The sequence below is a fragment of the Salmo salar genome, chromosome ssa08 (genome assembly GCF_905237065.1).
Source record: "Salmo salar chromosome ssa08, Ssal_v3.1, whole genome shotgun sequence".
In the NCBI taxonomy this organism is placed as follows: domain Eukaryota; kingdom Metazoa; phylum Chordata; class Actinopteri; order Salmoniformes; family Salmonidae; genus Salmo; species Salmo salar.
Genome location: NC_059449.1, coordinates 27,390,763 through 27,415,013, shown reverse-complemented (window position 1 = coordinate 27,415,013; position 24,251 = coordinate 27,390,763). Strand labels below are relative to the sequence as shown.

At 47.6% G+C, this 24,251-nt stretch overlaps 1 protein-coding gene across 1 annotated transcript in view; it reads left to right on the top strand.

The window, feature by feature from the left end:
• maml3 (mastermind-like transcriptional coactivator 3) overlaps positions 1-24,251 on the top strand; it is a 266,132-nt gene that overhangs the window by 32,638 nt on the left and 209,243 nt on the right. The gene's annotated exons all lie outside the window — the stretch shown is intronic.

Below are 24,251 nucleotides of genomic sequence, written 5' to 3'. Positions count from 1 at the left end.
TAATACCCCTGTTACCATAGCAACACTCACTCCCCTACCTTTATAATACCCCTGTTACCATAGCAAGACTCACTCCCCTACCTTTATAATACCCCTGGTACCATAGCAACACACCCTCACACCCTCCCCTACCTTTATAATACCCCTGTTACCATAGCAACACACCCTCACACCCTCCCCTACCTTTATAATACCCCAGTTACCATAGCAAGACACCCTTCCCCTATTCTGCTTCCTCCCACTCTCTCTGCTAGCAGGGTAACCAGGGTGTGTGTGTGTGTGTTGGTGCAGAATCAGGCTCCCTCCCTCGGGGGTGCTAGTGAAGGTCTTTGTCTAGGGACAATAGAAGGCTCGCTGTGTGTGTGTGTATGTGGGGATCAGATGGTAACGAGGTCACTTTCACTTAGACACACACACACACACACACACACACCTATTTGGTGAGTTGTTATTGACCCACGCTCCCTTCCTCCTGTCCGGACCACATGACTTAGAAATAGAATGAATAGAATGCTCCCCATTCAAGTCAGTGATGTCATAATGGGTGGACTGGCGCCGTTGTGAGTTGTATTACCACCCAGTAGGGATCTGACATTCAGAGAGCAGGACCAGCAACACCGTGGATCAACATCACAATCTCAAGTCAAATTGGTACCACTGTGAGATTTGGTTGTGCGTTTACCAGTCAAGTTACCAGGGTTAGAGGTTTGAAGCACATTCTATTCCCGGTTTGCTACAACACCTTGCTTATTTCAGCAAGGAGCAACAATGTTTCGTCCCATTGTTAAGACTAGATGTTATCGCAGGAACCGACTCGACAGCACAAATGCCTGTGTGTCCCGTCTTCACTCAGCTGTTCCTTCCCAAAAGCCCTTTTGTTCTTCCAAACGGTTATTTCATTTGGATTTGGCTCTTCATCCGTAACCGTGGGTTACAGGGGAATTGTGCCAGCCCTAATTAGTAGTAGTTATCTGGTTTGCAGGGATACAGCTAATTCAACCTAGCTTCCTTTTCTGCTGCAACCCATCTGTTTCACACCTGTTACATTAGGCTACCTGCTTTTGTTATGCCTACTGCCTATATGACTGCAAGCGGCTGACGTTTTAAATGTGCACTGTCTCTTTAAAAAGCATTGCCGGGAATCAGGAAGCTACCGTGGTTTTTCTGTGTTTTCATTGGCTGTTGGAGGGGGCAATGGGAGGGGCGTCACCATGGCGACAGAGGCTGGGATGAAAAGCCTCAGAGCCCGAGGCAGACTGACTGTCCGTCCCTTTACTGTCCCTAAACACACACACACTTGGCTGCCAGAAAACACTGTTGATGGTTTTGTGAAGAGGGAGAGCAAGAGGGAGGGACAGAGAGGGATTGAGAGATGTATCGGGGGAGAGAGAGACGGAAGACGGAGACTAAGTAAGGAATGATGGAGGGATAGAGGGATATCAAGGGAGGGACCGACGTATCGGGAGAAAGAGAAACGAGGCAGGAAAGGTGGGGGGGTGGCAGTGAGCGAGTGAGCAGGAGGACACGCAACAGAGAGAGGGAGGGCAACAGACGAAGGAGGAGAAATGAGGAGAGAGGGAGGGCAACAGACGAAGGAGGAGAAATGAGGAGAGAGGGAGGGCAACAGAGGAAGGAGGAGAAATGAGGAGAGAGGGAGGGCAACAGAGGAAGGAGGAGAAATGAGGAGAGAGGGAGGGCAACAGAGGAAGGAGGAGAAATGAGGAGAGAGGGAGGGCAACAGAGGAAGGAGGAGAAATGAGGAGAGAGGGAGGGCAACAGAGGAAGGAGGAGAAATGAGGAGAGAGGGAGGGCAACAGAGGAAGGAGGAGAAATGAGGAGAGAGGGAGGGCAACAGAGGAAGGAGGAGAAATGAGGAGAGAGGGAGGGCAACAGAGGAAGGAGGAGAAATGAGGAGAGGGGGAGGGCAACAGAGGAAGGAGGAGAAATGAGGAGAGAGGGAGGGCAACAGAGGAAGGAGGAGAAATGAGGAGAGAGGGAGGGCAACAGAGGAAGGAGGAGAAATGAGGAGAGAGGGAGGGCAACAGAGGAAGGAGGAGAAATGAGGAGAGAGGGAGGGCAACAGAGGAAGGAGGAGAAATGAGGAGAGAGGGAGGGCAACAGAGGAAGGAGGAGAAATGAGGAGAGAGGGAGGGCAACAGAGGAAGGAGGAGAAATGAGGAGAGGGGGAGGGCAACAGAGGAAGGAGGAGAAATGAGGAGAGAGGGAGCGAGAGAGATAGATAATCGGATGTAGAGAGTGAGGATGTCTTTCAGGGAGAGGAGGAGAGGAGGGAAGGAGAGAGAAGGAAGGAAGGTGAGGGAGGGAGAGTGTCAGGCAGAACAGTAAGGGAAGCTGATGATGATGACATGTCCTGAGGAGATCAGATCTATCTGTTCAATGATTATTACCACACACACACACACACACACACACACACACACACACACACACAGACGGGGTAAAATACACACGTTCATGTGTGAATGACGACAGCACCATTCGTGCTGCGCTAGTACCACCCCTGACACACACCAGAGAAGAAGAAAAGGAGGGAGGAGAGGAGGAGAGGAGGAGAGGAGGAGAGGAGGAGAGGAGGAGAGGAGGAGAGGAGGAGAGGAGGAGAGGAGGAGAGCCCTGCTCTAATGTTCAGTCTCATGAATAAATGACGGTGTTAAGAAACAACAGTCTAGGACGGACGTGTGTGTGTTTCTGCACTCCCACTTCCTCCAGACCCCACGGTGAAAGTGCTGGAACAAAGCCTGCTGCAGGTGTTCTGTGGCGTGTGTGTGTGTGACGTGCAGATGTTTGTGGCCTCAGGGTGTGTGGGGGACAGAGAGTGAGGGGAAAAATGGATCCAGAAAGAATAGAGGACTAGCAAAGAATAGAGAGAGTAGGAGCAGGAAGAGCAAGAGAGGAAGATAGCAGAGTGTGTATGTTGAGAGCAGGGCCACAGGCAGTGTTCTCTCTCTCTCTGTCTCGCTCTGTCTTTCTCTCTCTCTTTCTCTCTCTGTCTCTCTCTCTCTCTCTCTGTCTCGCTCTGTCTTTCTCTCTCTCTTTCTCTGTCTCTGTCTCTCTCTCTCTTGTCTCTCCTGTCTCTCTCTCTCGGTCTCTCCTCTTGCTCTCTTTGTGGCAGAGCGACAGATCAGATAAGAACAGTCCCTTCTTACGGGGACAATAACAGCTATCTGTCGTAGCATATCTCTAATGTACAATAACCACTTGAATGCTAGGCTAACATAATCAGGCAAGCTTTTGCCTTAGCTGTAGCTGTGTTAGCATTCTCCATTGGTTCTGGGCTAGCTTTTAGCGTTAGTCTTGTTGTGGTCTTGTTGCTCTTTATTGGTTGGGTGTGTGTGTAGCTGTTTACTGTGTGAGTAGCTGTTTACTGTGTGTGTAGCTGTTTACTGTGTGTGTAGCTGTTTACTGTGTGAGTAGCTGTTTACTGTGTGTGTAGCTGTGCACTGTGTGTGTAGCTGTGCACTGTGTGTGTAGCTGTGCACTGTGTGTGTAGCTGTGCACTGTGTGTGTAGCTGTGCACTGTGTGTGTAGCTGTGTAGCTGTGCACTGTGTGTGTAGCTGTGCACTGTGCACTGTGTGTGTAGCTGTGCACTGTGCACTGTGTGTGTAGCTGTGCACTGTGTGTGTAGCTGTGCACTGTGTGTGTAGCTGTGCACTGTGTGTGTAGCTGTGCACTGTGTGTGTAGCTGTGCACTGTGTGTGTGTGTGTGTAACTGTGTGTGTGTAGCTCTGTACTGTGTGTGTAGCTCTGTACTGTGTGTGTAGCTGTGTACTGTGTGTGTAGCTGTGTACTGTGTGTGTAGCTGTGCACTGTGTGTGTAGCTGTGTACTGTGTGTGTAGCTGTGCACTGTGTGTAACTGTGTGTGTGTAGCTCTGTACTGTGTGTGTAGCTGTGTACTGTGTGTGTGTGTCTGGTGGTGCCTGCATTAGCAGATGTGTTTGGTTGCAAGTCATTTATATGGTAATGATGTCATTTACCTCTGAAATGCATCCCTCTCAGCACAACTTACTGACTTATCCATATTGGCATAGCGTGTGTGTGTGTGTGTGTGTGTGTGTGTGTGTGTGTGTGTGTGTGTGTGTGTGTGTGTGTGTGTGTGTGTGTGTGTGTGTGTGTGTGTGTGTGTGTGTGTGTGTGTGTGTGCCAGAGGAATGACATGGTGTGGTAGTGTCCTAGAGGGTAGAGATGCAGGTGTTATTTATCCAAATGGGAGTGAAGTCACTGCTGCTGTCCATAAACTAATAGAATTAACATAAGGCTGCAGAGCAGGGATGAGAGAATGGGCTTTATCTGACACACACACACACACACACACACGGTCAGTGGATAGGATGGAAGGAGGAGAAATACATGAACAGAGGTCTCTAAATGCCTGAGAGAGGGGGAGAGAGGGGGAGGGAGGGAGAGAGAGATCATACAGTCATCTTTCCCTTCTCTCTCTGTCTCATTTCCATAACAGAGCCAGACAGACATGAACCAACCATCCCTCATTAGAATGGCACCTCACATCCTCTCTCTGGTGTGTGTGTGTGTGTGTGTGTGTCATTCTTCTACTGGTGTCTATAGACCTGGTATAAACCACACCGAGTCAGTCGCCACGGTGATAACTATCATTAACATAGATTACAGGTCTGCCCAGCTTAAAATACACACACACACACACAGAGACGGAGACATACACACAGACGGAGACACACAGACGGAGACACACACACAGAGCACACACACACACACACACACACACACACACACACACACACACACACACACACACACACACACACAGGGAGATGGAAACAGACAGGGATCAATACTGGCATACTGGGGTAATGATAGGGTCTGCCCAGTGTACTGTATACAGACAGAGAGAGAGAGGAGGATGAGGACCTGCCTGGCTGCCCTCACATGAAACAAAGGCGTGAGATGGGAGAAGAGGAATGTGAGAGAGAGAGATGGATGTATAGATCTGAGTGGAAGTGTATGGGTATGTTCTAGTGTCTGCCAGTACAGTCTGCAGTATAGGATATACATTACATTACCATATACATGAAGGGACTCTCCTATATGCATTACACTCTCCTTATTATCTCTGTAGAGAGGGGAACAAGTCTCCCAACAGCTAAACACAGGAATATTCGTGTGTGTGTGTGTGTGTGTGTGTGTGTGGACACACACACTGGTTGGACTTGGTTCTCTTTCGAGGTTTATACGTAATGTGTGTTTTTATTGTGTGCAAATATATATATATATACACACACACACACACACACACACACACACACACACACACACACACACACACACACACACACACACACAACAGCAGTGGCGGCGGCGTGACCCAGTTCTACACACACAGACAGGGAGGGAGGGAGAGAGAGAGGGGGGAGGAGGAGGGAAGAGGGGTAGACAAAAGGAAACTGAGTGATTATTGAGAGAGAGAGCGATCTGTCTGCTCCAGTGTTGCTTCTCAAGTTTACATCTGAGCGTGTGACTCCTCCCCCTTCTTCACATAACTCCTCCAACAGGTGTCTGTGATTGGTTTGGAGTTGCATGTCCGCTGGGAAGCCCCTCCCCTTTGCCATGTGCTCTCTACTGCTCCAATGAACAGGAACATCACTAGAGAGAGAGAGAGAGAGAGAGAGAGAACTATGGACAGAGACAGAGAGAGAGAGAACTATGGACAGAGAGAGAGAGAACTATGTACAGAGAGAGAGAGAACTATGTACAGAGACAGAGAGAGAGAACTATGTACAGAGACAGAGAGAGAGAGAACTATGTACAGAGACAGAGAGAGAGAGAACTATGTACAGAGACAGAGAGAGAGAGAACTATGTACAGAGACAGAGAGAGAGAGAACTATGTACAGAGGGAGAGAGAGAGAGAACTATGTACAGAGGGAGAGAGAGAGAGAACTATGTACAGAGGGAGAGAGAGAGAGAACTATGTACAGAGGGAGAGAGAACTATGTACAGAGACAGAGAGAGAGAGAACTATGTACAGAGACAGAGAGAGAGAGAACTATGTACAGAGGGAGAGAGAGAGAGAACTATGTACAGAGACAGAGAGAGAGAGAACTATGTACAGAGAGAGCGAGAGAGAGAACTATGTACAGAGAGAGAGAGAGAGAGAACTATGTACAGAGAGAGCGAGAGAGAGAACTATGTACAGAGAGAGCGAGAGAGAGAACTATGTACAGAGAGAGCAGAGAGAACTATGTACAGAGAGAGCAGAGAGAGAACTATGTACAGAGAGAGAGACAGAGAGAGACTATTACAGAGAGAGCGAGAGAACTATGTACAGAGAGAGAGAGAGAACTATGTACAGAGAGAGAGAGAGAGAACTATGTACAGAGAGAGCGAGAGAGAGAACTATGTACAGAGAGAGCGAGAGAGAGAACTATGTACAGAGAGAGAGAGAGAGAACTATGTACAGAGAGAGCAGAGAGAGAACTATGTACAGAGAGAGAGAGAGAGAACTATGTACAGAGAGAGAGAGAGAGAGAACTATGTACAGAGAGAGAGAACTATGTACGAGAGAGAGAGAGAACTATGTACAGAGAGAGAGAGAGAACTATGTACAGAGAGAGAGAGAGAGAACTATGTACAGAGAGAGCAGAGAGAGAACTATGTACAGAGAGAGCAGAGAGAGAACTATGTACAGAGGAGAGAGAGAGAACTATGTACAGAGAGGAGAGAGAGAGAACTATGTACAGAGACGAGAGAGAGAGAACTATGTACAGAGAGAGAGAGAGAGAACTATGTACAGAGAGAGAGAGAGAGAACTATGTACAGAGAAGAGAGAGAGAACTATGTACAGAGAGAGAGAGAGAGAACTATGTACAGAGGGAGAGAGAGAGAACTATGTACAGAGGGAGAGAGAGAGAACTATGTACAGAGGGAGAGAGAGAGAGAACTATGTACAGAGGGAGAGAGAGAACTATGTACAGAGGGAGAGAGAGAGAACTATGTACAGAGGGGAGAGAGAGAACTATGTACAGAGGGAGAGAGAGAGAACTATGTACAGAGGGAGAGAGAGAGAACTATGTACAGAGGGAGAGAGAGAGAACTATGTACAGAGGGAGAGAGAGAGAGAACTATGTACAGAGACAGAGAGAGAGAGAGAACTATGTACAGAGACAGAGAGAGAGAGAGAACTATGTACAGAGAGAGAGAGAGAGAGAACTATGTACAGAGACAGAGAGAGAGAGAACTATGTACAGAGACGAGAGAGAGAGAACTATGTACAGAGACAGAGAGAGAGAGAACTATGTACAGAGGGAGAGAGAGAGAACTATGTACAGAGGAGAGAGAGAGAGAACTATGTACAGAGGGAGAGAGAGAGAGAACTATGTACAGAGACGAGAGAGAGAACTATGTACAGAGGGAGAGAGAGAGAACTATGTACAGAGGAGAGAGAGAGAGAACTATGTACAGAGAGAGAGAGAGAGAACTATGTACAGAGAGAGAGAGAGAGAGAACTATGTACAGAGAGAGAGAGAGAGAGAGAAACTATGTACAGAGGGAGAGAGAGAGAACTATGTACAGAGAAGAGAGAGAGAGAACTATGTACAGAGACGAGAGAGAGAGAACTATGTACAGAGACAGAGAGAGAGAGAACTATGTACAGAGACAGAGAGAGAGAGAACTATGTACAGAGGGAGAGAGAGAGAACTATGTACAGAGGGAGAGAGAGAGAGAACTATGTACAGAGAGAGAGAGAGAGAACTATGTACAGAGGGAGAGAGAGAGAACTATGTACAGAGGGAGAGAGAGAGAACTATGTACAGAGACAGAGAGAGAGAGAACTATGTACAGAGACAGAGAGAGAGAGAACTATGTACAGAGGGAGAGAGAGAGAACTATGTACAGAGGGAGAGAGAGAGAACTATGTACAGAGGGAGAGAGAGAGAACTATGTACAGAGGGAGAGAGAGAGAACTATGTACAGAGGGAGAGAGAGAGAACTATGTACAGAGGGGAGAGAGAGAGAACTATGTACAGAGGGAGAGAAAGAGAACTATGTACAGAGGGAGAGAGAGAGAACTATGTACAGAGGGGAGAGAGAGAGAACTATGTACAGAGGGGAGAGAGAGAGAGAACTATGTACAGAGGGAGAGAGAGAGAAACTATGTACAGAGGGAGAGAGAGAGAACTATGTACAGAGGGAGAGAGAGAGAACTATGTACAGAGGGAGAGAGAGAGAGAACTATGTACAGAGGGAGAGAGAGAGAGAACTATGTACAGAGGGAGAGAGAGAGAACTATGTACAGAGGGAGAGAGAGAGAGAACTATGTACAGAGGGAGAGAGAGAGAGAGAACTATGTACAGAGACACAGAGAGAGAGAGAGAACTATGTACAGAGACAGAGAGAGAGAGAGAACTATGTACAGAGACAGAGAGAGAGAGAGAACTATGTACAGAGACAGAGAGAGAGAGAGAACTATGTACAGAGACACAGAGAGAGATAACTATGTACAGAGGGAGAGAGAGAGAGAGAACTATGTACAGAGGGAGAGAGAGAGAGACCTATGTACAGAGACAGAGAGAGAGAGAACTATGTACAGAGACACAGAGAGAGAGAACTATGTACAGAGACACAGAGAGAGAGAACTATGTACAGAGGGAGAGAGAGAGAGAACTATGTACAGAGACAGAGAGAGAGAGAACTATGTACAGAGAGAGAGAGAGAGAACTATGTACAGAGACAGAGAGAGAGAACTATGTACAGAGACACAGAGAGAGAGAGAGAGAACTATGTACAGAGGGAGAGAGAGAGAGAACTATGTACAGAGACAGAGAGAGAGAGAACTATGTACAGAGGGAGAGAGAGAGAACTATGTACAGAGGGAGAGAGAGAGAACTATGTACAGAGGGAGAGAGAGAGAACTATGTACAGAGGGAGAGAGAGAGAACTATGTACAGAGGGAGAGAGAGAGAGAACTATGTACAGAGAGAGAGAGAGAGAGAGAACTATGTACAGAGGGAGAGAGAGAGAGAACTATGTACAGAGGGAGAGAGAGAGAGAACTATGTACAGAGGGAGAGAGAGAGAGAACTATGTACAGAGGGAGAGAGAGAGAGAACTATGTACAGAGACAGAGAGAGAGAGAACTATGTACAGAGACAGAGAGAGAGAGAACTATGTACAGAGACAGAGAGAGAGAGAACTATGTACAGAGACAGAGAGAGAGAGAACTATGTACAGAGACAGAGAGAGAGAGAACTATGTACAGAGACAGAGAGAGAGAGAACTATGTACAGAGACAGAGAGAGAGAGAACTATGTACAGAGACAGAGAGAGAGAGAACTATGTACAGAGACAGAGAGAGAGAGAACTATGTACAGAGACAGAGAGAGAACTATGTACAGAGGGAGAGAGAGAGAACTATGTACAGAGACAGAGAGAGAGAACTATGTACAGAGACAGAGAGAGAGAACTATGTACAGAGACAGAGAGAACTATGTACAGAGACAGAGAGAACTATGTACTGTGACAGAGAGAGAGAGAGAACTATGTACAGAGAGAGAGAGAACTATGTACAGAGAGAGAGAGAACTATGTATTAGAGAGAGAGAGAGAACTATGTACAGAGAGAGAGAGAGAGAGAACTATGTACAGAGAGAGAGAGAGAACTATGTACAGAGAGAGAGAGAGAACTATGTACAGAGAGAGAGAGAGAGAGAGAGAACTATGTACAGAGAGAGAGAGAACTATGTACAGAGAGAGAGAGAACTATGTACAGAGGGAGAGAGATAACTATGTACAGAGGGAGAGAGATAACTATGTACAGAGAGAGAGAGAGAGAGAATTCCTCCCCCCTCCCCCCTCATGCTCTCTGCATGAGCTCTCTCTCTCTCTGTACAAGAGAGAGAGAACTATGTACAGAGAGAGAGAGAGAACTATGTACAGAGAGAGAGAGAGAACTATGTACAGAGAGAGAGAGAGAACTATGTACAGAGAGAGAGAGAGAACTATGTACAGAGAGAGAGAGAGAACTATGTACAGAGAGAGAGAGACAGAGAGAGAGAGAACTATGTACAGAGAGAGAGAGAGAGAGAAACTATGTACAGAGGGAGAGAGAGAGAGAACTATGTACAGAGGGAGAGAGAGAGAGAACTATGTACAGAGGGGAGAGAGAGAGAGAACTATGTACAGAGACAGAGAGAGAGAGAACTATGTACAGAGACAGAGAGAGAGAGAACTATGTACAGAGACAGAGAGAGAGAACTATGTACAGAGACACAGAGAGAGAGAACTATGTACAGAGGGAGAGAGAGAGAGAGAACTATGTACAGAGACAGAGAGAGAGAGAACTATGTACAGAGACAGAGAGAGAGAACTATGTACAGAGGAGAGAGAGAGAACTATGTACAGAGGGAGAGAGAGAGAGAACTATGTACAGAGGGAGAGAGAGAGAGAACTATGTACAGAGACAGAGAGAGAGAGAACTATGTACAGAGACAGAGAGAGAGAGAACTATGTACAGAGACAGAGAGAGAGAGAACTATGTACAGAGACAGAGAGAGAGAACTATGTACAGAGACACAGAGAGAGAGAACTATGTACAGAGGGAGAGAGAGAGAGAGAACTATGTACAGAGACAGAGAGAGAGAGAACTATGTACAGAGACAGAGAGAGAGAGAACTATGTACAGAGGGAGAGAGAGAGAACTATGTACAGAGGGAGAGAGAGAGAACTATGTACAGAGGGAGAGAGAGAGAGAACTATGTACAGAGAGAGAGAGAGAGAGAACTATGTACAGAGAGAGAGAGAGAGAACTATGTACAGAGGGAGAGAGAGAGAGAACTATGTACAGAGACAGAGAGAGAGAGAACTATGTACAGAGACAGAGAGAGAGAGAACTATGTACAGAGACAGAGAGAGAGAGAACTATGTACAGAGACAGAGAGAGAGAGAACTATGTACAGAGACAGAGAGAGAGAGAACTATGTACAGAGACAGAGAGAGAGAGAACTATGTACAGAGACAGAGAGAGAGAGAACTATGTACAGAGGGAGAGAGAGAGAACTATGTACAGAGGGAGAGAGAGAGAACTATGTACAGAGACAGAGAGAACTATGTACTGTGACAGAGAGAGAGAGAACTATGTACAGAGACAGAGAGAGAGAGAACTATGTACAGAGAGAGAGAGAGAGAGAGAACTATGTACAGAGAGAGAGAGAGAGAGAGAACTATGTACAGAGAGAGAGAGAACTATGTACAGAGAGAGAGAGAACTATGTACAGAGAGAGAGAGAACTATGTACAGAGAGAGAGAGAGAGAGAACTATGTACAGAGAGAGAGAGAACTATGTACAGAGAGAGAGAGAGAACTATGTACAGAGAGAGAGAGAGAACTATGTACAGAGAGAGAGAGAGAGAGAGAGAACTATGTACAGAGAGAGAGAGAACTATGTACAGAGAGAGAGAGAACTATGTACAGAGGGAGAGAGATAACTATGTACAGAGGGAGAGAGATAACTATGTACAGAGAGAGAGAGTGAGAGAGAGAGATATCTCTCCCTCTCTCCCTCTCCCTCTCTCCTCTGTACATAGTTCTCTCTCCTCTGTACATAGTTCTCTCTCTCTCTGTACATAGTTCTCTCTCTGCACATAGTTCTCTCTCTCTCGTACATAGAGAGAGAGAGAACTATGTACAGAGAGAGAGAGAGAACTATGTACAGAGAGAGAGAGAGAACTATGTACAGAGAGAGAGAGAGAACTATGTACAGAGAGAGAGAGAGAACTATGTACAGAGAGAGAGAGAGAACTATGTACAGAGAGAGAGAGAACTATGTACAGAGAGAGAGAGAACTATGTACAGAGGGAGAGAGAGAACTATGTACAGAGGGAGAGAGAGAGAACTATGTACAGAGAGAGAGAGAGAGAACTATGTACAGAGAGAGAGAGAGAGAACTATGTACAGAGAGAGAGAGAGAGAACTATGTACAGAGGGGAGAGAGAGAGAGAACTATGTACAGAGGGAGAGAGAGAGAGAACTATGTACAGAGGGAGAGAGAGAACTATGTACAGAGAGAGAGAGGAAACTATGTACAGAGAGAGAGAGAGGAAACTATGTACAGAGAGAGAGAGAGAGAACTATGTACAGAGGGAGAGAGAGAGAGAGAGAACTATGTACAGAGGGAGAGAGAGAGAGAGAACTATGTACAGAGGGAGAGAGAGAGAGAACTATGTACAGAGAGAGAGAGAGAACTATGTACAGAGAGAGAGAGAGAGAACTATGTACAGAGACAGACAGAGAGTGTAGGAGAGGGGGAGAGTGTGTAATGGAGTAGGAGAGGGAGAGAGTGTGTGTAATGGAGTAGGAGAGGGAGAGAGTGTGTGTAATGGAGTAGGAGAGGGAGAGAGTGTGTGTAATGGAGTAGGAGAGGGGGAGAGTGTGTAATGGACGGGGAGAGAGTGTAATGGAGTAGGAGAGGGGGAGAGAGTGTAATGGAGTAGGAGAGGGGGGAGAGTGTGTAATGGAGTAGGAGAGGGGGAGAGTGTGTAATGGAGTAGGAGAGGGGGAGAGTGTGTAATGGAGTAGGAGAGTGTGTAATGGAGGGGGAGAGTGTGTAATGGAGGGGGAGAGTGTGTAATGGAGTAGGAGAGGGGGAGAGTGTGTAATGGAGGGGGAGAGTGTGTAATGGAGGGGATGGTGTGTAATGGAGGGGAGAGTGTGTAATGGAGGGGAGAGAGTGTAATGGAGTAGGAGAGGGGGAGAGAGTGTAATGGAGTAGGAGAGGGGAGAGTGTGTGTAATGGAGTAGGAGAGGGGGAGAGTGTGTGTGTAATGGAGTAGGAGAGGGGGAGAGTGTGTGTGTAATGGAGTAGGAGAGGGGAGAGTGTGTAATGGAGTAGGAGAGGGGGAGAGTGTGTAATGGAGGGGAGAGTGTGTAATGGAGGGGAGAGTGTAATGGAGTAGGAGAGGGGAGTGTGTGTGTAATGGAGTAGGAGAGGGGGAGTGTGTGTGTGTAATGGAGTAGGAGAGGGGAGTGTGTGTGTGTAATGGAGTAGGAGAGGGGGAGTGTGTGTGTGTAATGGAGTAGGAGAGGGGGAGAGTGTGTGTAATGGAGTAGGAGAGGGGGAGAGTGTGTGTAATGGAGTAGGAGAGGGGGAGAGTGTGTGTAATGGAGTAGGAGAGGGGGAGAGTGTGTAATGGAGGGGGAGAGTGTGTAATGGAGGGGGAGAGGGGGAGAGTGTGTAATGGAGTAGGAGAGGGGAGTGTGTGTAATGGAGTAGGAGAGGGGGAGTGTGTGTGTAATGGAGTAGGAGAGGGGGAGAGTGTGTAATGGAGTAGGAGAGGGGGAGAGTGTGTAATGGAGTAGGAGAGGGGAGAGTGTGTAATGGAGGGGGAGAGTGTGTAATGGAGGGGGAGAGTGTGTAATGGAGGGGGAGAGAGTGTAATGGAGTAGGAGAGGGGGAGAGTGTGTAATGGAGTAGGAGAGGGGGGAGAGTGTGTAATGGAGTAGGAGAGGGGGAGAGTGTGTAATGGAGTAGGAGAGGGGGAGAGTGTGTAATGGAGTAGGAGAGTGTGTAATGGAGGGGGAGAGTGTGTAATGGAGGGGGGAGAGTGTGTAATGGAGGGGGGAGAGAGTGTAATGGAGTAGGAGAGGGGGGAGAGAGTGTAATGGAGTAGGAGAGGGGGAGAGTGTGTGTAATGGAGTAGAAGAGGGGAGAGTGTGTAATGGAGGGGGAGAGTGTGTAATGGAGGGGGAGAGTGTGTAATGGAGGGGGAGTGTGTAATGGAGGGGGAGAGAGTGTAATGGAGTAGGAGAGGGGGAGAGTGTGTAATGGAGTAGGAGTGGGGGAGTGTGTGTGTGTAATGGAGTAGGAGAGGGGAGAGTGTGTAATGGAGTAGGAGAGGGGGAGTGTGTGTGTGTAATGGAGTAGGAGAGGGGGAGAGTGTGTGTAATGGAGTAGGAGAGGGGAGAGTGTGTGTAATGGAGTAGGAGAGGGGGAGAGTGTGTAATGGAGGGGGAGAGTGTAATGGAGGGGGAGAGTGTGTAATGGAGGGGGAGAGTGTGTAATGGAGGGGGAGAGAGTGTAATGGAGTAGGAGAGGGGAGAGAGTGTAATGGAGTAGGAGAGGGGGAGAGTGTGTAATGGAGTAGGAGAGGGGGAGAGTGTGTGTAATGGAGTAGGAGAGGGGGAGAGTGTGTAATGGAGTAGGAGAGGGGGAGAGTGTGTAATGGAGGGGGAGAGTGTGTAATGGAGGGGGAGAGTGTGTAATGGAGGGGGAGAGTGTGTAATGGAGGGGGAGAGAGTGTAATGGAGTAGGAGAGGGGAGAGTGTGTAATGGAGTAGGAGTGGGGAGGTGTGTGTGTGTAATGGAGTAGGAGAGGGGAGAGTGTGTAATGGAGTAGGAGAGGGGGAGTGTGTGTGTGTGAATGGAGTAGGAGAGGGGAGAGTGTGTAATGGAGTAGGAGAGGGGGAGAGTATGTAATGGAGGGGAGAGTGTGTAATGGAGGGGGAGAGTGTAATGCAGGGGGAGAGAGTGTAATGGAGTAGGAGAGGGGGAAGAGTGTGTAATGGAGTAGGAGAGGGGGAGAGTGTGTAATGGAGTAGGAGAGGGGGGAGAGTGTGTAATGGAGTAGGAGAGGGGGAGAGTGTGTAATGGAGTAGGAGAGGGGGAGAGTGTGTAATGGAGTAGGAGAGGGGGGAGAGTGTGTAATGGAGTAGGAGAGGGGGAGAGTGTGTAATGGAGTAGGAGAGGGGGAGAGTGTGTAATGGAGTAGGAGAGGGGGAGAGTGTGTAATGGAGTAGGAGAGTGTGTAATGGAGGGGGAGAGAGTGTAATGGAGGGGGAGAGGGGAGAGAGAGTGTAATGGAGTAGGAGAGGGGGAGAGAGTGTAATGGAGTAGGAGAGGGGGAGAGTGTGTAATGGAGTAGGAGGGGGAGTGTGTGTAATGGAGTAGGAGGGGGGAGAGTGAGTAATGGATTAGGAGAGGGGGAGAGTGTGTGTAATGGAGTAGGAGAAGGGGGAGAGAGTGTGTGTAATGGAGTAGGAGAGGGGGAGAGTAATTGAGTAGGAGAGGGGGAGAGTGTAATGGAGTAGGAGAGGGGGAGAGTGTGTAATGGAGTAGGAGAGGGGGAGAGTAATGGAGTAGGAGAGGGGAGAGTGTGTAATGGAGTAGGAGAGGGGGAGAGTGTGTAATGGAGTAGGAGAGGGGGGAGAGTGTGTAATGGAGTAGGAGAGGGGGGAGAGTGTGTAATGGAGTAGGAGAGGGGGGAGAGGGTGTGTAATGGAGTAGGAGAGGGGGAGAGGGTGTGTAATGGAGTAGGAGAGGGGGGAGAGGGTGTGTAATGGAGTAGGAGAGGGGAGGGTGTGTAATGGAGTAGGAGAGGGGGAGAGTGTGTAATGGAGTAGGAGAGGGGGGAGAGTGTGTAATGGAGTAGGAGAGGGGGAGAGTGTGTAATGGAGTAGGAGAGGGGGAGAGGGTGTGTAATGGAGTAGGAGAGGGGGAGAGGGTGTGTAATGGAGTAGGAGAGGGGGGAGAGGGTGTGTAATGGAGTAGGAGAGGGGAGGGTGTGTAATGGAGTAGGAGAGGGGGAGGGTGTGTAATGGAGTAGGAGAGTGTGTAATGGAGTAGGAGAGGGGGGAGAGGGTGTGTAATGGAGTAGGAGGAGAGGGTGTGTAATGGAGTAGGAGAGGGGGGAGAGGGTGTGTAATGGAGTAGGAGAGGGGGAGAGGGTGTGTAATGGAGTAGGAGAGGGGAGGGTGTGTAATGGAGTAGGAGAGGGGGGAGAGTGTAATGGAGGGGGAGAGTGTGTAATGGAGTAGGAGAGGGGGGAGAGGGTGTGTAATGGAGTAGGAGGGGGAGAGTGTGTAATGGAGTAGGAGAGGGGGAGAGTGTGTGTGTAATGGAGTAGGAGAGTGTGTGTAATGGAGTAGGAGAGGGGGAGAGTGTGTAATGGAGTAGGAGGGGGAGAGTGTGTGTAATGGAGTAGGAGAGGGGAGAGAGTGTGAGTAACGGAGTAGGAAAGAGAGGGGGGTGATGGTGTATATGTGTTTGCTGTGATTGGTTACTGTGTGTGTGGTTTGGTCTGGGATGTGTGGTGTGTTTGGTCTGAGTGTGCGGTGTGTTTGGTCTGAGTGTGCGGTGTGTTTGGTCTGAGTGTGCGGTGTGTTTGGTCTGAGTGTGCGGTGTGTTTGGTCTGAGTGTGCGGTGTGTTTGGTCTGAGTGTGTGGTGTGTTTGGTCTGAGTGTGCGGTGTGTTTGGTCTGAGTGTGCGGTGTGTTTGGTCTGAGTGTGCGGTGTGTTTGGTCTGAGTGTGCGGTGTGTTTGGTCTGAGTGTGCGGTGTGTTTGGTCTGAGTGTGCGGTGTGTTTGGTCTGAGTGTGCGGTGTGTTTGGTCTGAGTGTGCGGTGTGTTTGGTCTGAGTGTGCGGTGTGTTTGGTCTGAGTGTGCGGTGTGTTTGGTCTGAGTGTGCGGTGTGTTTGGTCTGAGTGCGCGGTGTGTTTGGTCTGAGTGCGCGGTGTGTTTGGTCTGAGTGTGCGGTGTGTTTGGTCTGAGTGTGCGGTGTGTTTGGTCTGAGTGTGGTGTCTGGTTAGGAGGATGTGCTCTTGTGTGGCTATTGATCTGCAGTGCTAAGGACATCTGGAGTAACACACACACACCAGCTGGGCTTTTCCAACTGGGGATTCACACGGAACCACACACACACACACACACACACACACACACACACACACACACACACACACACACACACACACACACACACACACACACACTCACTCTGCTGGTAGGGTTGAAACCCAGGCACACACACACACACACACACACACACACACACACACACACACACACACACTCTGCTGGTAGGGTTGAAACCCAGGCACACACACACGGCCAGTGGGACAGAGTTAAAACTCTGCCAAGTAGACATCAGGGGCCTTCCCCGATCGGTTACCATAGCAGCCTCTGTGTGTCTGTCTGTCTGTCTTCCTCTCGGTGGCAGGACAGATAAAGAAATAAAATAGTCAGTTCTGCCAGGAGAGAGCCTCAGTGTGTGTGACTCTCAGGGCTGTTCTGATTGGCGAGGCTGGCCTGTGTACCACAGGAGGCAGGTGTGTGATTGGTTGAGAGGCGCACCACTCTGCCTCTGCCACAGCCTGTTGTGAGGGCAGACTCACACACACACACACACACACACACACACACACACACACACACACTAAGAACACACACACACACACACTCTAAGAACACAGACACACTCTTATAACTCACACTTAGAACACACACACAGATGCACACGGGTGCAGGCACCAAAACACACGCGCTCGTAAAATAAACACACTTGTAGAACATTGGCTCTCACACTGACACACACACACACCACACTGTGTGTTGTATTGGCTGCGGGTGTCATCCCAGAGATACTGGAGAGACTGGACTCTTCTCCTCCCTCCATCTCTTTCATTCTCTCTTTCTTTTGTCACTAAGTACTCAGACATGTGTTGGTCACAATCTGCTGACACACACACACACACACACACACACACACACACACACACACACACACACACACACACACACACACACACACACACACACACACACACAACGCTGTCAGGGCCCCTCCTGGAGACCATCTGGCCACAGAGCCAGGAGTCCCCTGACTGTTCTTTCCCCCCCCTCTCTCTTTCTCTCCCCTGTTTCTCCCCCCTGACTGTTCTTTACCCCCCCTCTCTCTCTTTCTCTCCCCTGTTTCTCCCCCTGACTGTTCTTTCCCCCCCCCTCTCTCTTTCTCTCCCCTGTTTCTCCCCCTGACTGTTCTTTACCCCCCTCTCTCTCTTTCTCTCCCTGTTTCTCCCCCCTGACTGTTCTTTCCCCCCCTCTCTCTCTTTCTCTCCCCTGTTTCTCCCCCCTGACTGTTCTTTCCCCCCCTCTCTCTCTCTCTCTCCCCTGTTTCTCCCCCTAACTGTTCTTTCTCCTTACCCCCTTTCTCTGTCCTGTTTCTCCCTCTCATCCTACCTAATATAATAATGTCTCTTCTCCTCATCCTACCTAATATAATAATGTCTCTTCTCCTCATCCTACCTAATATAATAATGTCTCTTCTCCTCATCCTACCTAATATAATAATGTCTCTTCTCCTCATCCTACCTAATATAATAATGTCTCTTCTCCTCATCCTACCTAATATAATAATGTCTCTTCTCCTCATCCTACCTAATATAATAATGTCTCTTCTCCTCATCCTACCTAATATAATAATGTCTCTTCTCCTCATCCTACCTAATATAATAATGTCTCTTCTCCTCATCCTACCTAATATAATAATGTCTCTTCTCCTCATCCTACCTAATATAATAATGTCTCTTCTCCTCATCCTACCTAATATAATAATGTCTCTTCTCCTCATCCTACCTAATATAATAATGTCTCTTCTCCTCATCCTACCTAATATAATAATGTCTCTTCTCCTCATCCTACCTAATATAATAATGTCTCTTCTCCTCATCCTACCTAATATAATAATGTCTCTTCTCCTCATCCTACCTAATATAATAATGTCTCTTCTCCTCATCCTACCTAATATAATAATGTCTCTTCTCCTCATCCTACCTAATATAATAATGTCTCTTCTCCTCATCCTACCTAATATAATAATGTCTCTTCTCCTCATCCTACCTAATATAATAATGTCTCTTCTCCTCATCCTACCTAATATAATAATGTCTCTTCTCCTCATCCTACCTAATATAATAATGTCTCTTCTCCTCATCCTACCTAATATAATAATGTCTCTTCTCCTCATCCTACCTAATATAATAATGTCTCTTCTCCTCATCCTACCTAATATAATAATGTCTCTTCTCCTCATCCTACCTAATATAATAATGTCTCTTCTCATCCTACCTAATATAATAATGTCTCTTCTCCTCATCCTACCTAATATAATAATGTCTCTTCTCCTCATCCTACCTAATATAATAATGTCTCTTCTCCTCATCCTACCTAATATAATAATGTCTCTTCTCCTCATCCTACCTAATATAATAATGTCTCTTCTCCTCATCCTACCTAATATAATAATGTATCTTCTTCTCATCCTACCTAATATAATAATGTCTCTTCTCCTCATCCTACCTAATATAATAATGTCTCTTCTCCTCATCCTACCTAATATAATAATGTCTCTTCTCCTCATCCTACCTAATATAATAATGTCTCTTCTCCTCATCCTACCTAATATAATAATGTCTCTTCTCCTCATCCTACCTAATATAATAATGTCTCTTCTCCTCATCCTACCTAATATAATAATGTCTCTTCTCCTCATCCTACCTAATATAATAATGTCTCTTCTCCTCATCCTACCTAATATAATAATGTCTCTTCTTCTCATCCTACCTAATATAATAATGTCTCTTCTCCTCATCCTACCTAATATAATAATGTCTCTTCTTCTCATCCTACCTAATATAATAATGTCTCTTCTTCTCATCCTACCTAATATAATAATGTCTCTTCTCCTCATCCTACCTAATATAATAATGTCTCTTTCTTCTCATCCTACCTAATATAATAATGTCTCTTCTCCTCATCCTACCTAATATAATAATGTCTCTTCTCCTCATCCTACCTAATATAATAATGTCTCTTCTCCTCATCCTACCTAATATAATAATGTCTCTTCTCCTCATCCTACCTAATATAATAATGTCTCTTCTCCTCATCCTACCTAATATAATAATGTCTCTTCTCCTCATCCTACCTAATATAATAATGTCTCTTCTTCTCATCCTACCTAATATAATAATGTCTCTTCTCCTCATCCTACCTAATATAATAATGTCTCTTCTCCAGTCTTTCTTCCAGTCTGATCTTCCTCTTTTTGTGTGTTGTACTGAACAAGGATGTGTTTAGAGAGAGCAGTTACACAGTGGATTACACAGACAGACTGTCACATAATGTATTATTACACAGACAGGCTGTGCTGTGCTTTTCTGTTTCTCTCCTTCCCTCTGTTTTACTGCTGTCTCTCTGCTACTGGTCTAGCCCACATTGGAGAGGGAGGTGGGGGGGCTGTTGATTTACCAAAGAAGGAATAAGACCAGTTTTCTCTTCTCACCTCCCCCTCTCACTTCCTCTTCTCTCTCTCTCCCTTGCTCTCTTCTCTCTCTCTTCTCTCTCTCTCTCTCTCTCTCTCTCTCTCTCTGTTTCTCTCTTTCTCTCTCTGTCTCTATCTCTCTCTCCCTCTGTCTCATCCCCCCTTCCTTTGGTGGGGTGTTGGTATGTCCCACTGAAACAGGAAGGAGGTCTAAAAATAGAGAGGAGCCGTTCAGCCAAGAGAGAGACATGGAGCAGGACAAGCACTTCCCCTCCACACACACACACACACACACACACACACACACACACACACACACACACACACACACACACAGTTATTATACACACGTCCCCCTTTCCTGTTTCTCTCCTCTTTATCTCTCTCCGTCATTCTATCTTCCTGTCTCTGACCCTCACCACTGTTCTTCCTTTAACATTTCTCAAATCCACGAGGAGTTACATTTTTTTAGTAGCGGTGGCAAACTTTTGCTGTTTTAAAGCTAATTTCCTGTAATTTTACACATTTTGCCGTGGGGCAGAGAGAACATTTTATGGTTTTAAAGCTAATTTCCTGTAATTCTACACATTTTGCCGTGGGGCAGAGAGAACATTTTATGGTTTTAAAGCTAATTTCCTGTAATTCTACACATTTTGCCGTGGGGCAGAGAGAACATTTTACGGTTTTAAAGCTAGTTTCCTGTAATTCTACACATTTTGTCGTGGCTTATGCCATGTTATTATGCTGTCCGGGTGACTCAAACGGCGGTGAGTCAGCGGTGACTTGACATTTTGGGAATTTTAGATTCTCCCTGACTATTTGTTATTTTAGTGATTGTTATTTCTCAAAGATGATCTTTGTTTAAAAATATATTGTTTCATTGTCTTTTCTACATACTTGATATCAGGTTTTAGTCGATTTAAGTTTTACACTGAAAAAGATTTGCGGTGGCGGTGCGCCGCTGCTAAATGCATATATGGGAAACACTGGGCATGCACACGTACAGCGACCTGTGACTCTGTGATGGTAATTAGTAGTCTGTTCGACGTTAACGGTTCATTAGTGTGTCTCTGCATTGACACGCTCTGCACGCACGCACCACACACACACACACACACACACACACACACACACACTGTGTAAAAACAGGCCCACCCTGCTGTGTTTGTTTGTTGAGTGGGAGGGGTAGAGGAAGGAGGGAGAGAGAGAGTCGGAGGGGTGGAGGGAAGGAGGGAGAGAGAGAGAGAGAGTGGGAGGGAAGGAGGGAGAGGGAGAGAGAGTGGGAGGGGTGGAGGGAAGGAGGGAGAGAGAGAGTCGGAGGGGTGGAGGGAAGGAGGGAGAGAGAGAGAGAGAGTGGGAGGGAAGGAGGGAGAGGGAGAGAGAGTGGGAGGGGTGGAGGGAAGGAGGGAGAGAGAGAGTGGGAGGGGTGGAGGGAAGGAGGGAGAGTGTGGGAGGGAGTGGAGGAAGGAGGGAGAGTGTGGGAGGGGTGGAGGGAAGGAGGGAGAGTGGGAGGGGTAGAGGGAAGGAGGGAGAGAGTGGGAGGGGAAGAGGAAAGGAGGGAGAGAGAGTGGGAGGAAAGGAGGGAGAGGGAGTGGGAGGAAAGAAGGGGAGAGAGTGGGAGGGAAGGAGGGAGAGAGAGTGGGAGGGGTAGAGGAAAGGAGGGAGAGGGAGTGGGAGGAAAGAAGGGAGAGTGGGAGGAAAGGAGGGAGAGAGAGTGGGAGGGGTGGAGGAAAGGAGGGAGAGAGAGAGAGAGTGGGAGGGGTAGAGGGAAGGAGGGAGAGAGAGTGGGAGGGGTAGAGGTAGAGGGAAGGAGGGAGAGAGAGGGAGAGAGAGAGAGTGTGAAACTCCCCCTGGGTCAGCTGGATTGAAAGTGCTGATGACACCCACTCTGGTACAACACACTATCACAATATCACACACACACTATCACAATATCACACACAATCACAATATCACACACACTATCACAATATCACACACAATCACAATATCACACACACTATCACAATATCACACACTATCACAATATCACACACACTATCACAATCACAATATCTCACACACAATCACAATATCACACACACTATCACAATATCACACACACTATCACAATATCACACACAATCACAATATCACACACACTATCACAATATCACACACTATCACAATATCACACACACTATCACAATCACAATATCTCACACACAATCACAATATCACACACTATCACAATATCACACACACACAGTATCACAATCACAATATCTCTCTCACACACACACACACACACACACTCACACTCACACACAGTGCAGTGGTAATGAGAACAGTAAGTGCAGAGTGAAGAGAACAAGATAAATGTGTTTTTGTGTCAGATAGAAGTGTCCAGTACCGGAGTGGGTTGGTGCTGAGGGAGGTGGGGGGTGGGTGTGGGGTGTGTGCCCGCCAGTCTGTCTCCTCTGTGTTGGGACCACCCTCACACACACTGCTCTCTGGGGCTCTAGCCAAATGCTGCTCTTTTGTTTCTAGCCGCCCTATTGTCACCAGAAGTTACACACTTTCTCTCTCTCTCTCTCTCTCTCTCTCTTCCGCAATCTCAGTTTATCTCTCATACCTTATATCACTCTTTCATTGTACCACTTTATCCTTTATCCTTGTCCTTGTCCTTGCTCTCTTTCTCTCTCTGTGTGTGTGTGTGTGTGTGTGTGTGTGTGTGTGTGTGTGTGTGTGTGTGTGTGTGTGTGTGTGTTTTTTGTGAGACATGCAGATCGTGGCCACAGTGCAAACACAGCCTCTGTTTAAACAGCCAGCCATTAGAGAGGAGGGAGAGAGATGAGGGGAGGTGGGGGAGTGTTTAGTGGTGTTTAAGAGGAGGTAGCCTGACCTCGCTCACTGACTTCCACCTCCCCTCTCTCCCTCTTCCACCTCCCCTCTCTCCCTCTTCCACCTCCCCTCTCTCCCTCTTCCACCTCCCCTCTCTCCCTCTTCCACCTCCCCTCTCTCCCTCTTCCACCTCCCCTCTCTCCCTCTTCCACCTCCCCTCTCTCCCTCTTCCACCTCCCCTCTCTCCCTCTTCCACCTCCCCTCTCTCCCTCTTCCAGCTCTCTCTCCACACACTATCCCTCTCTCCCTCCCCTCTCTCCCTCTTCCAGCTCTCTCTCCACACACTATCCCTCCCTCCCTCCCCTCTCTCCCTCTTCCAGCTCTCTCTCCACACACTATCCCTCTCTCCCTCCCCTCTCTCCCTCTTCCAGCTCTCTCTCCACACACTATCCCTCCCTCCCTCTTCCAGCTCTCCTTCCCTCCCTCCCTCCCTCCCTCCCTCCCTCCCTCCCTCCCTCCCTCCCTCCCTCCCTCCCTCCCTCCCTCTTCCAGTTCTCTCTGTACACACTATCCCTCTGTTGTCTCTCCTCCATTTGTCTTTCTCTATCAGGCTAGAAAGACATTACATGAGACTAAAGTTGAAAACCTTGTGAAGGACTGTTTAGTGTTAGGTACTGTAGACGCTTTGCACTCACATAGTTTACATTTAAAGTATTGTTCAGTCTCCTAGGCCAGCACCACAACACACACACACACACACACACACACACACACACACACACACACACACACACACACACACACACACACACACACTTCTTAAAGACACGTTTGATTTGACTAATTTCCCAGTGTGATGAGCCAGACTGGGAACACACACACTGAGGTGCAGGGAGTCATAGTTAAATAAAGGTAAACAATAAGCCGGGGAGGAAGTGGAATTACATTTTGGTGACCATTGGTGCGTGTGTGCTTGCACAGACCCTCCTGGTGAAGGGAGGGTGACAGGATGTTTATGATGTCAAGAGCAATCTGGTTTGGACAGGCCAGGGGAATCAGTGTTTGTGGAGAGGGGAGCGTGGAGAGGCGAGGAGGGGGAGGTGGAGAGGGGGAGAGATCATTGCAAGGGCTATTTGACCAAGAAGGAGAGTGATGGAGTGCTGCATCAGATGACCTGGCCTCCACAATCACCCGACCTCAACCCAATTGAGATGGTTTGGGATGAGTTGGACTGCAGAGTGAAGGAAAAGCAGTCAACAAGTGCTCAGCATATGTGGGAACTCCTTCAAGACAGTTGGAAAAGCATTCCAGGTGAAGCTGGTTGAGAGAATGACAGCTTGGTACACT